Raw genomic sequence first — 12,048 nt, 5'->3', positions numbered from 1 at the left:
CTTTCTTAGTGTTTATTTTTATTGTTTTTGTTAGAGAGTGCACACACATGGGGGAGGGACAGAGAGAAGGGGGAACAGAGGGTCTGAAGCAGCTCTTACCTGACAGCAGCAAGCCTGGTGTGGTGCTTGAGGCCAACGTGGGTCTTCATTCCACTAACCCTGAGATCATGACCTAAGCCCAACTTGGAGCCTCAGTGGACTGACTGAACCATTCAGGTGCCCTAATCCTTTGGTAGTTTAATAGCATGTTGTTTAACTTCCACAATTTTGGTATGCAGGACTCTGTATTATAAAATAGTCAAATATCATGTTATATAATTACCATTTATTTTGTTTGCATCTGAGGTTCTTCTATATGTGTATTCATTTCAATACAATATTTAAGGCGCTATCAACCTCATCTAATTCAACACAGATTTAACTTGAAGATGGAATTCTCTAAGTTGCTTAAATTTCCTTTGTACAATGACTACGAATGTTCAAGTGTTCTGTAATCTTAGTAGTAGTTTAGCGTTTAAATGTTGATAGCTCTGGTCATTTTATTCTCTTGTCCTTAACATACCTTTTTGCCATAGTTTTTTGATACCAACTTAAATAAGATGTGTTCTTTCCTATTATATAGTTGGAGTAATAAAGTCAGATGCAAACTATTTGCAATTCAAAAATATTAGGGGCGCCTGGGTAGCTCAGTTGGTGGAGCGTCTGACTTTGGCTCAGGTGTTGATCTCACGGTTTGTGAGTTTGAGCCCCATGTCAGGTTCTGTGCTGAGAGCGCAGAGCCTGGAGCCTGCTTTGGATTCTGTGTGTGTCTCTCTCTCCCTGCCTCTCCCCTGCTCATGTTCATGCTCTGTCTTTTTCAACTCTCAAAAACAAATAAGAACATTAAAAAATGAAAAAATAAAGTATTAAACAGCTCCTGCATCAGTTGGCTGTTTTTTGGTTTTTGATTTACAGGATCGTCTGTTGTTCATACTTCAAACGACTTGCTTTTTTTAAGTTTATTTATTTATTTTTTTAGAGAGAAACAGTGCAATTGGGGGAGGGAGGAAAAGAGAGAAAGAGAGAGAATCCCAAGAATCCCATGAGATCATGATCTGAGCCAAAATGAAGAGTTGGATGCTTAACTGACTGAGCCACCCAGGTTTCCCAGGTCATTCGTTTCTAATGAGAAACTGACAATCCTAAATTACTAAAATCAAAATACTATTTTAAATCAGTCAATATATATGTTAAGGTCTGTTAGTGAAATGTATATTTTGGCCAACTCTTTATAACTTTTATCAGGACAGTCCTTTTCAGTATGTAAAGTTTTGCTCTGTTTACGTGGAGGGTCACAAAATAGGAAGAAAATCAGAGTAAAAGTCCTGTTGCTAACTTAAGATACTAGGTTGTTAGGTAGAGATTCAGTTGGATTTTCAAAGGTCCAAATAGGTTTTACCTTCTCTTTGACCCACCTACTAGATAACTGATAGAGATTTTATTTCTTTTATTTCTTCTTCCAAGATTTTATTCAAATTCTAGCTAACTAACACAGCGTAATGCTTATTTTTGAGAGAGAGAGAGAGCCCGAGAGGGAGAGGGGCAGAAAGAAAGGGAGAGCAAGAATCCCAGGCAGGCTCCAGGCTGTCAGCACAGACCCTGACTAGGGTCTGTGAGATCATGATCTGAGCTGCAATCTAGAGTCGGATGCTTAACTGCCTGAGCCTCTTTCTTTCCCTCCCTCTGCCTCTCCCTCTCCCTCTCCCTCTGCCTCTGCCTCTGCCTCTCCCTCTGCCTCTGCCTCTGCCTCTCCCTCTACCTCTGCCTCTGCCTCTCCCTCTGCCTCTCCCTCTGCCTCTGCCTCTCCCTCTGCCTCTGCCTCTGCCTCTCCCTCTCCCTCTCCTTCTCCCTCTCTCCCTTCTCCCTCTCTCCCTCCCTTCCACAGTTTTTTTGACAAATAGTTCCTTTTTTATTTTTGAAGGTTAGTTGACATACATGTTATATTCGTTTCAGATATATTATTCAGTATGATATTTCAACAATTCTATTAATTACTCTATAATCACAATCTGTCACCATGCAATGTTATTGCAATATTTTTACTATATTCCATATTGGGTATTTTCACCCAAGTGACTTTATTCTATAATTGGAAGTTTGTACCTCTTAATCCCCTTGACCTATTTCACTCCTCCTCCTCCCTACCCCCTCCCAACTTCTCTTCTTGACATCAAGAGTTTGTTCTGTATATTTTATTGTTCCTTTGGTTTTGGTTTTGGGTGGTACTTGTTTTGTTTCCGTATATAAGTGAAACCATGTGGTATTTATCTTGTGCTTTCTGAATTCTTTCATTTAGCATAAGAGCCTCTATTCTATGTCCATAACTGTTTCTGGAAATGAAAATGGCAAACATTTTTTTTTTGTTGCTGAGTAATACTCAGTTGTGTGTTTATGGCATATATATGGTTACCCACATATATATAACATTTAAACATTTTTGAATATAATTGACATGCAATGTGACATTAGTTTCAAATGGAGAACACAGTGATTCAACAATTCCATATGTTATGCTATGCTTACCACAAGTGCAGTTACTATCTGTCACTATATAACTGTGTTCTTTTTGTTGTGCCTTTCATGCCTCTGGCTTACTTATTCCATAACTGAAAGCCTGTGCCTCCCACTGCCCTTCTCTTACTTTCCACAATCACTATCCCATCCCCTTTTGTAACCGTCAGTTTTATTCTATGTTTGTCGGTCTGGTTGTGCCTTTTGCTTATTAATTTTTGTTTTTTGGAGCCCACATATAAGTGAAGTCATACGGTATTTTCATTTTCTGTCTGATTTGTTTCACTTACCATAATACCCTAGGTCTAGGTCCATATTGTCATAAATGTCAGGATTCCACATCCTTTTTCGTGTGTGGCTGGATATATGTATCACTTCTTTATCTATTTATCTATTGATAGACATTAGAATCCTTCCTTATCTTTTCTATTTTAAGTAATGCTGCAATAAACATAATGGTGAATATATCTTTAAATTTTTTTTTATTTTCAGTACATTAAATTAACTCATAAAAACATTCTAAAAGTGTACAATTTTGCCTTCTTAAAAAAATACTAAAAAAAAATTTAAAACCCCCAAAAGAATCTTGGCATTTGTAATTCAAAATCAGATTACCAGAATATTAAATATTTTAAAAAACTATGTCTTTTAAAAATATTTATAAAGTTACGTTCAGTTTTGTGGAATTGTCATGAAAGAATGGCTCAAAACTGGGAATGTTCCTTCATTCCTACAAATAAAACCTGACCAATACAATCTGTGAAGATTCTTGAATACATGAGGTGTTCAATGTGAGTATCAAAGCCTTCACCTTCCTTCATGTAAGAACTTAGTGCATATGAGGGGTTGGTTGTAGTTCCTGGGGCTGACTGACGGTGCATTGAGCTTTCCTCCACCTAGAACAGTGTAGCAAAAACAGTTGGACCTTTGGGCTCAAACTCCAAGTATGTGCTTTGGAGAGCATTGTTAAAGACTTTTTTTCATTCAGAACTTTGGGACTTTGAAAATTGAGCATCTTCAGAACCCATGGTTTTAAACGTCACCTGACTCATTCTTTGGGAGTAATCTGCATTTTGGGAAGGACATCCACCTGCTCAGTTTCCACAGGTCCATCCTCTGGGAAGGAGACAGGTTCCCTTTTAGACCTCAATATAAAAACTCAATATATATGCCATCAGTAACCATTATGTAAAACTGTCAAGGCATCAAATAACCCACCACAGAAGCAGGAAGACTACAAAATGATGAGGAGTGAGGAGAGCAACCTGAGTCCACTGGGCCAGCACTTTTCAGGGACACTGGAATGAGCCCAGAGCTCACGGGTTGGTCAGATCCAGATTGATTAGATCTGCCGGTGCTCCTACTGGTCTGCTGTGTGACACTGGGCAGAGCTGCTAGGCCGCCTGGCACCTCCACACATAGTATAGTGCAAACTAAGCTACAGTGACTTCTAGATAGTGAATTAAAACATTGAACCTACTACCTACCAAATTCACAAGCTGACTCTTGTAATCTTCTGGAGACTATAGGTGACGCTGGTTGTCGTTTATTTATTTTTATACCCAATCACATAAACTGCTTTGAAGAAAATAATTTTGTCTTTATTTAAAGAACTCTCATTTTGTCAGTGCTCTTAAGCAAGTATGAGTCTTATCATTTAAACACTTTCCAACTTTCAATATTACCATGAAATAAATATTAGAAAAGGTAGAAAATGGGGGCGCCTGGGTGGCGCAGTCGGTTAAGCGTCCGACTTCAGCCAGGTCACGATCTCGCGGTCCGTGAGTTCGAGCCCCGCGTCGGGCTCTGGGCTGATGGCTCAGAGCCTGGAGCCTGTTTCCGATTCTGTGTCTCCCTCTCTCTCTGCCCCTCCCCCGTTCATGCTCTGTCTCTCTCTGTCCCAAAAATAAATAAATGTTGAAAAAAAAATTAAAAAAAAAAAAAAGAAAAGGTAGAAAATTGAGTGTTTTGCTAAGAAAAAAAAAAGTAGCAGTTTTTTTTTATCCCAACACTGTATTCTACTTCCATCTGTACTTTCCACTTCCCTCATTCTTAGAGACAAAAAGATGGCGTTAGAAACTTTGATATGTAACAGGCTACATAGAGAAAAGAGGTTACGTCACACCTATTTGGTTGCTACATTTAGAAACTGGTCCTGTGATTTTAACAAAATGACTAGGTAGTTGAAAGAATCCATCAGATCTGTGTTTCTGAGAAAATGAGCACATCTGAGGAAACGCAAAATGCTCTTTAGGCTCACTGACTTTAGTTGCTTTCAGAGAGAAATTTATCAGAGAAAATATTCTCACCAAATGTTCTCAAGTCCAAGTATGGAATTCACTTGGGAAGGAATCTCACAGATGAGAATTGTGAGAGTCCTGTGTATCTTACGTGTTTTACAGTTCTTACCTTGGAATGGCCACACTGAAGACATCATACCACACAGACCCTTTCAAAGACGATTGAGAATTTTTCTAAGACCTTTGATGACTAGTACACAGCCATACAATGTCTGGACTTGAAACACTTTGAACGTCATAATTTGAATCGAAGCTCCTGTTCTAACATTTTGTTGTATAGAACACCTCTGATATTTGTCAAAATAGGAGACACTTTCATTTCCCAATAGTGACCATTAAAACAAAAACCTTAAATATGATTTTTTTTCTTTTGTTATAAGTTCTTTTTAACAATTTTACTCTGTTGAAATAAGACTTACTTTAAGTAGTTGCTTAGCAAAAGCTTTTAAAGCTTGGCTTTTAGCACACATCCAGGCCACTCTAATGGCCTGAAGCAATACTAAAAACCATAAAAATCAGTGAACATTCCCAAGTTTTCCTTTCGCATTATATGACAAGTTCCAGGCTCATACTCTTTAAGGCAAAAGTGTGTCAGTTCTCATTACTTTGACATTTTGTAAGGTTTATAATTAAGAGGTCACTATATAACATCCCCCCCCAAAAGTTGTTATAAACATCACCATCACTTCAAAACTGTATTTAATACTGTGAACCAGGAAGAGAGGTAAGCATAAAGAGGCCTGTCTACTCTGCATCGCTCACAAATGAAACACTACTAAAATAGAATTCTAAAGAAAATTCTTCTGAAAGCTTTTCATAAAAATATGCGACAACATTGCTTTGGTTGCCCTGCATCCAGGAAACTAATCATAAAATTTGAACCCTCACATTACAATGCCTCAAATTCTATCTAGGGTATTCTTTTTTTTTTTTTTTAAATTTAATTAGCCAACATACAGTGCAATATTGTTTTCAGGAGTAGAATTCAGTGACTCATCACTTACAACACCCAGTGCTCATCACAAGTGCCCTCATTAATAACCATCACCCATGTAGTCCCTCACCAAATTACCTCCCTCCAGCAACCATCGGTTTGCTTCCTATTCTTGAGTCTCTTGTGGGTTGTTTCCCCCTCTCTTTTCCCCTCCCCATGCTCGTCTGTTTTGTCTCTTAAATTCCACGTGAGTGAAATCATATGGTATGTCTTTCTATGATTGACATTTTGCTTTCAAAATATGTGAAAGTTTTCATTTTTGGGGATGACTGAGTAATATTCCACTGTATACCTATCCACATCTTTATCCATTTACCACTCAATGGACATTTGAGCTCTCCATAGTTTGGCTATTGCTGATCGTGCTGCTGTAACTACTAGGGTACGTGTGCCCCTTCAAATCTATATTTTTGTATCTTTTGTGTAAATACCTGATAGTGGAATTTTTGCATCGTAGTGCTTTCAATTTTTTGAGGAACCTCCACACTGCTTTCCAGAGTGACTGCACCAGTTTGCATTCCCACTAACAGTGCAAGAGAGTTCCCCTTTTCTCCACAGTTGTCAACAGCCGTTGTTTCCTGAGTTGTTTATTTTAGCCATTCTGACAGGTGTGAGGTGGTATCTCAGTGTGGTTTTGATTATTATTTCCCTGATGATGAGTGACATTGAGCATCTTCTCATGTGTCTATTAGCCGTCTGTATTTCTTCCGTTATTGTTATAAACTTTCCTCTCAGAAATGCTGTTGCTGCCTACCAACTATTTTGGACCATTATATTTTTATTTTCATTTTTTCCACGTTATTTTTCATTTCTTCTTTGATTTCTTCATTGACTCATTCATTCTTTAGCAGCATTTCATTTAACCTCCATATAATTGTGTTCCTTCCAAGTTTTTCTTGTGGTTGATTTCTACTTTCATAGTACTGTTATCAAAAATGATGCATGATAGGACTTTAATCTTTTTTAATTTGTTGAGACTTGCTTTGTGGCCTACTATATGATCTAGTCCAAAGAATGTTCCATGTGCACTTGAAAAGAATATGTATTCTGCTGTTTTATGATGGAATGTTCCGATTATATCTGTTTAGTCCATCGGGTCCAGTGTGTCATTCAAAGCCATTGTTTCCTTATTTATTTTCTGTTAGATGATCTGTCCATTGATAGAAATGGGGTGTTGAAGTTCCCTACTCTTATTGTATTACTATTGATTAGTTCCTTTATGTTTGTTGTTGTTTTATATATTTGGGTGGTCCCATGTTGAGGGGCAGGATTGTTTACAACTGTTAGAACTTCTTGTCAGCCCTGTCACTGCAGAGCCTGGCCCAGGGCTTGATATCATGAATCTTAAGATCGTGGCCTAAGCTGAAACCAAATTTCAGACGCTGAATGTACTGAGGCACACAGGCGCCCCTTTGGGTACTTTATTCAAATTAATTTGTAATAGAGTTATTTTTATTTGGCTTAAAAACAAGCTCTTTGGGGCACTGGGTGGCTCAGTCATTTAAGTGTCCAACTTCAGCTCAGGTCATGATCTCACTGACAGTTCCAAACCTGCTTGGGAGTCTCTCTCTCTCTCTCTCTCTCTCTCTCTCTCTCTCTCTCTCTCTCTCTCTCTCTGTCTCTCTCTCTCTGTCTCTCAAAAAAAAAAAAAGGCTTTTCTAATTTAGTATTTTTAGACTGGCAGAAATATTGGTGCTAACCAAAATATTTGTTAAGTTTATGTGACTAGGGTTAATTGACAGTAAAAAAAAAAAAAAATCATAAAATTCACTTTAAGTTTATAAAGTATGCCTTTAGATTTGCCAGCATTAAGCATAATACAGACATACAACTTTTATTCCATATGGGCTTAATAAGTAAGTTCATGTTATTATTTCTGTTACAAAATTTGCAAACAAGAAAAATAACTCAGTATGATGACTTTAAAAAAATGTTTTATGATATTTTCATGAGTAATCCAAATACATTAAAAAATAAAAGCCAGGGATTTAGAGAGGTGTAAGTGGAATGAGATTTCTGGTGAAATTTTCAGCAATGGTTACATTTTATGGCATGTATAGTGAAATGGTTTCCTTAAATCTTTTTGCTAACTTGAAACTTTAAAGTTTGCTAAGTTAAATTGTGGATAGTCATTGAGTATCTAGATCATTTTCAGATAGGATAGAGTAATGGACCGTTAATAATTGAACATAGGTTTATCTAGTTTTGGCTTTCTATAACAGAGAAATTGAATATATTAGTAAACATTTTCCATGGAACAAGGAAATATTTACTAAGAGGAATAACATGCTTCTGCAATTTATAATGTACTTATAAGTTTGACAATGCTAGTGTAAAGATGCTAGTGTAAAATGCTAGTGTAAAAGACATCCCACAATTGCCTGCTAGGCATTTCACTAGAAATTAAGGATTTTAAGGGTTAAGAATTCTAGTAAATATGTGTAATAATATAAACTACTTAGAAATAATAAGGGTGAAAGGAAACAATTGTTTATGAAAACTAGGCAAGGAAATAAAATAAGTAATTGTTCCAGAATGAGAAAAAATGTAAAAGACAAAAATCTAAATGGATGTAAAAAAAAGTTGTAAGCAGTTTGTGGAACAGCAATCTAGGGAAGGAAACTTTATGTAACATCAAACTCTCTAATAGGGGATGGATTTATTTGTTGCTTTTCAAATAAGTTTTAAGAGGGGCACCTGGGTGGCTCAGTCTGTTAAGCGTCCAACTTTGGCTCAGGTCATGGTCTCGCGGTTTGGGAGTTCGAGTCCAGCGTGGGGCTCTGTGCTGACAGCTCAGAGCCTGGATCCTGCTTGGGATTCTGTGTCTCCCTCTATCTCTGCCTCTCCCCTGCTTGTGCTCTCATTGATACAATGTTGACACAGTGTTTAATGATATGATAAATCCCTAATTCTCTCAGCCAAACACAAATCCATGTGGTTTTGTTTTGGAGCTTTGTCTGTCTCAAAGGTGATACTTACCAAATGGAAGAGTGTGGACGTGGGAGTATAAAAAAGTTCAAGATTCAAGCCTTCGTTCTCACTTAGATGGCCACTTCTTGTAGTACCTTGGATTAATGACTTAAATTCTCAGAACTTTACTTTTAGATTAGTTTAAGAAAGTGGGAGTAATAATTCCAATTTTATGCAGTTGTGTTTGGAGGACTGCACATGCAAGGGCACTCACTGGTCTTGACACATCAACAAAAGCTAGAACATGAAGAACTGATGAAGCAAAATAAATCAAACTGGGTTTTTGTATTTAAGTGACACAAAAGGAGATTAGTGTAATTAGGACACCTGGCAGAAACTCTCACCACATCCTCTAAGATGGAAAGTAGTGTGCTGCTTGTTAGACTCCAAAACTCACTAGTTGATGCAGGACGGTGTAGCTGAAATGATCTTTATATAAATAAAGTTAACTTTAAGTCCTGTCTGACTATGTGTTGGGGACCACCTCATCTGGGACAGGAGCTTTTTGTCAATCTCAGGCCCTCACAAGCAACAACATATTTAAATGATGAATTATATCGAGGTATATTCCAAGTCCTCGACCATCATACTTAGACTTTCAGGGTGCTATAGACTGATGGTCAATTTCCTGAGGTGTCTAGGAGTGGAGAAGGGGATGGGAGCTCATGTTCCCATACATTTAATCTACTCGCCTTGGGACTTTTGCAGCATCGTGAAATGATGTGAGATGTGAAAAGTGCATGCCTGCCTGGCCTAAGACAACTGCTTTTACTCTTCAAAAAAGAAAATCTATCACGTAGAGGGGCCAGACCCGGATTGACCAGTGTAATTTGCAGAGGTTGGAGTTTATTTTGCCAAATTATTTGTTACATTTCCTGATACATAGTGATAGTTTTGGAGTAAATGCTTTTTCTAAAAGGTAACCATTATTCATGAACACTGTATCACTCAACTAAAGGGCATACAGTGGGTAAGTATATTTAATTTCCTTATACTGAGCATTCAAAGTTTTCCCTTACACAGAAGCTGTGGGAAAGAGTAGGCACACACTTGGAAACTCTTTCTGCTTACAGATGTGTAAACAAACCATTTTTTACAGTAGAGTTTCACTTAAGCCCAGTTGGAGAGAATCTCAACCAGATGTGTTAAAAGTCACTTTAATCTTCCAAGATGTGGGTATTTCAGATTTCCCCACGCCCATGTATGTATTTCAGTAACAGTAGTCTGAAAATCATCTAGTCAGAAAAGAATGTTACTTGGTACTGTTCAGTTTGGAGGGGAAGAATGTTTTCTTTGGGAGAACAATAAAAAAAGAAAATGATCAGAAAAAAAAAAATAATGGGAAAGTGGGTATCCTCGGTTGTCTGCTGTAGAGTCTAGGAGGAATCTGTTCAATTAAGGTAACACCCCTGGGAGAGGTATCCAGAAGTAGAAGTGAAATCATCAAAGTGATCTGAGAAATACAGAAAAATGTACAGGATGGTTTTGGAAGCCATAAAGAACTGAATCCCTGCTGTGAAAACAGCAGTGAAGAGTCTAGATTTTATTCAGCTCTGCTGTCTTGAAGATGGGTTAGACCAGTGGACTGATGAATACTGTGTTGTTTTGTTTGTTTGTTTTTGTTTTTTGAGTCGAGTTGTAAGTTAACATGACTTACAGTTCCTCCCATTAAAGTGAATTGTGAGGTAGTTTTTAAGTGCATTAACAAAGCTGTGCAACCACTGCCCACAAAGCAATACAGGGTGTTGAATGTTTAGCTTTTAGATGACGTGTATTTCACATGCTGTTCAGTTTACCCTCCAAAGTGTAAGATTCAGAGGGTTTCCGTACAGTGCAAAAGTTGTGTAACCACCACCAATCTAGAACAAAGAAATTAGGTTATTTAGTAGAAAGGATCGTATATTCTGCTTGTTCTTGAGTTTTATTAAGCAGTTTGAGGATGAGTGAAAACAGTTTTTAACGGATAGGTGGTTGGTACTGCAAAGTGTTCTGTTGCATAGCTACCACTGGTAAATTAATAGGAGAAATGTGATCATTTTAGTAATTTCAGTTCCATCCTTGTTTCTCTAGAAAATATAAAAAAAGGAATTTTTACATTTCTGCAGTAAGTGGAAGTCCGGAACTGAAATTGTCTGTCACCTGATTTCCTCCTTCTCAGGATCACGGATGGCGTTGCACGGCAAGTGGAGAGGTATTTTTCCTTCACAGCGGTTTGTCTGAGTAAAGTGGGCTGCTTTGGATTCAACTTTATCTGCTTTCGTCCTGAGAGAAGGGCTGACCGTATTTCAACATTATGAGTCCATAGTTGTTGCGTGGAAATATTTTTGTGCAGCCCCGTGAAATTCCATTTTGGCGGCTGGGGTTAGAGAACGGCTGGGTGTTGCCTCTCAGCTGGAGGTCATACTGCCCCACGCTGACGGTTAGCACCCAAGTTCTTAGGCATTGGATTAGTGGTGTTTGACACGTGAGTTCATTCTTGAGTGCCTCGCCCAATATTGCCAATGAAGTAGGATTAGGTCCTGTCGACCTATTTAAAACGTGTTCTATGGCTGTGAAAGCAATGACAGCCTTCTCGGCAGACGCTAAGGTATGAGTCATGCACGTCTCTTCTGTACCTTCCTGGCAGGAGGAATGATTGAACGATGCTTTGTTCTCGGAATCTGGTAACACCGCGTTCGACCACCTGACACGTTAAATGCATTATTTTTAATGGCAATAAAATGCCCATCATTGTCTTTTCAGCCCGAAGCCCAAAGAAGCACTTGAAGCATTGGACGCGCTACAAACCAATGACTCTCTTTGGGAGTATAATTTTATTTGCTCCCTGGTCATAAGTAAATGGCACAGGCCTAATGTTTGTTACGTTCTAGAAGGCAGTGCTCAGTTCATTCCTTATATGGGGCTTTCATCTTGCTTGTAGTATATAGGCTTTTACAAAACTTCCACTGTACTCTCTTTCAAATAGTACCCTAAGAGGGACACCTAGGTGGCTCACTTTGTTAACTGCCTCACTTCGGCTCAAGTCATAATCTCCCACTTGGTGATTTTGGAGCCTCCTTTGCATTCTGTATGTCTCTTTTTTGCCCCTCCCGCACTCGCACACACATGCTCTCTGTCTCTCAAAAATAAATAAACATTAAAATTTTTTTAAAATAAAAAAAGTACCAAAAGAAGAAGGAGAAGGAGAAGAAGAAGGAGAAAAGAAACACAAAAACTGTTGTCATCCGCATTAGA

General features: G+C 38.1%; 1 long non-coding RNA gene across 1 annotated transcript; it reads left to right on the top strand.

Annotated features, from left to right (window-relative positions):
* The first annotated feature begins 8,658 nt into the window (after positions 1-8,658).
* On the top strand, positions 8,659-11,619 carry LOC115508101. The gene is made up of 3 exons (XR_003966933.1): positions 8,659-9,652; positions 10,885-11,005; positions 11,557-11,619. It is a non-coding gene; the product is annotated as an uncharacterized LOC115508101 (long non-coding RNA).
* Positions 11,620-12,048: the final 429 nt, after the last annotated feature.

Source organism: Lynx canadensis, chromosome Y (genome assembly GCF_007474595.2).
Source record: "Lynx canadensis isolate LIC74 chromosome Y, mLynCan4.pri.v2, whole genome shotgun sequence".
Classification (NCBI taxonomy): domain Eukaryota; kingdom Metazoa; phylum Chordata; class Mammalia; order Carnivora; family Felidae; genus Lynx; species Lynx canadensis.
This window is presented reverse-complemented; position numbering and strand designations above follow the sequence as displayed.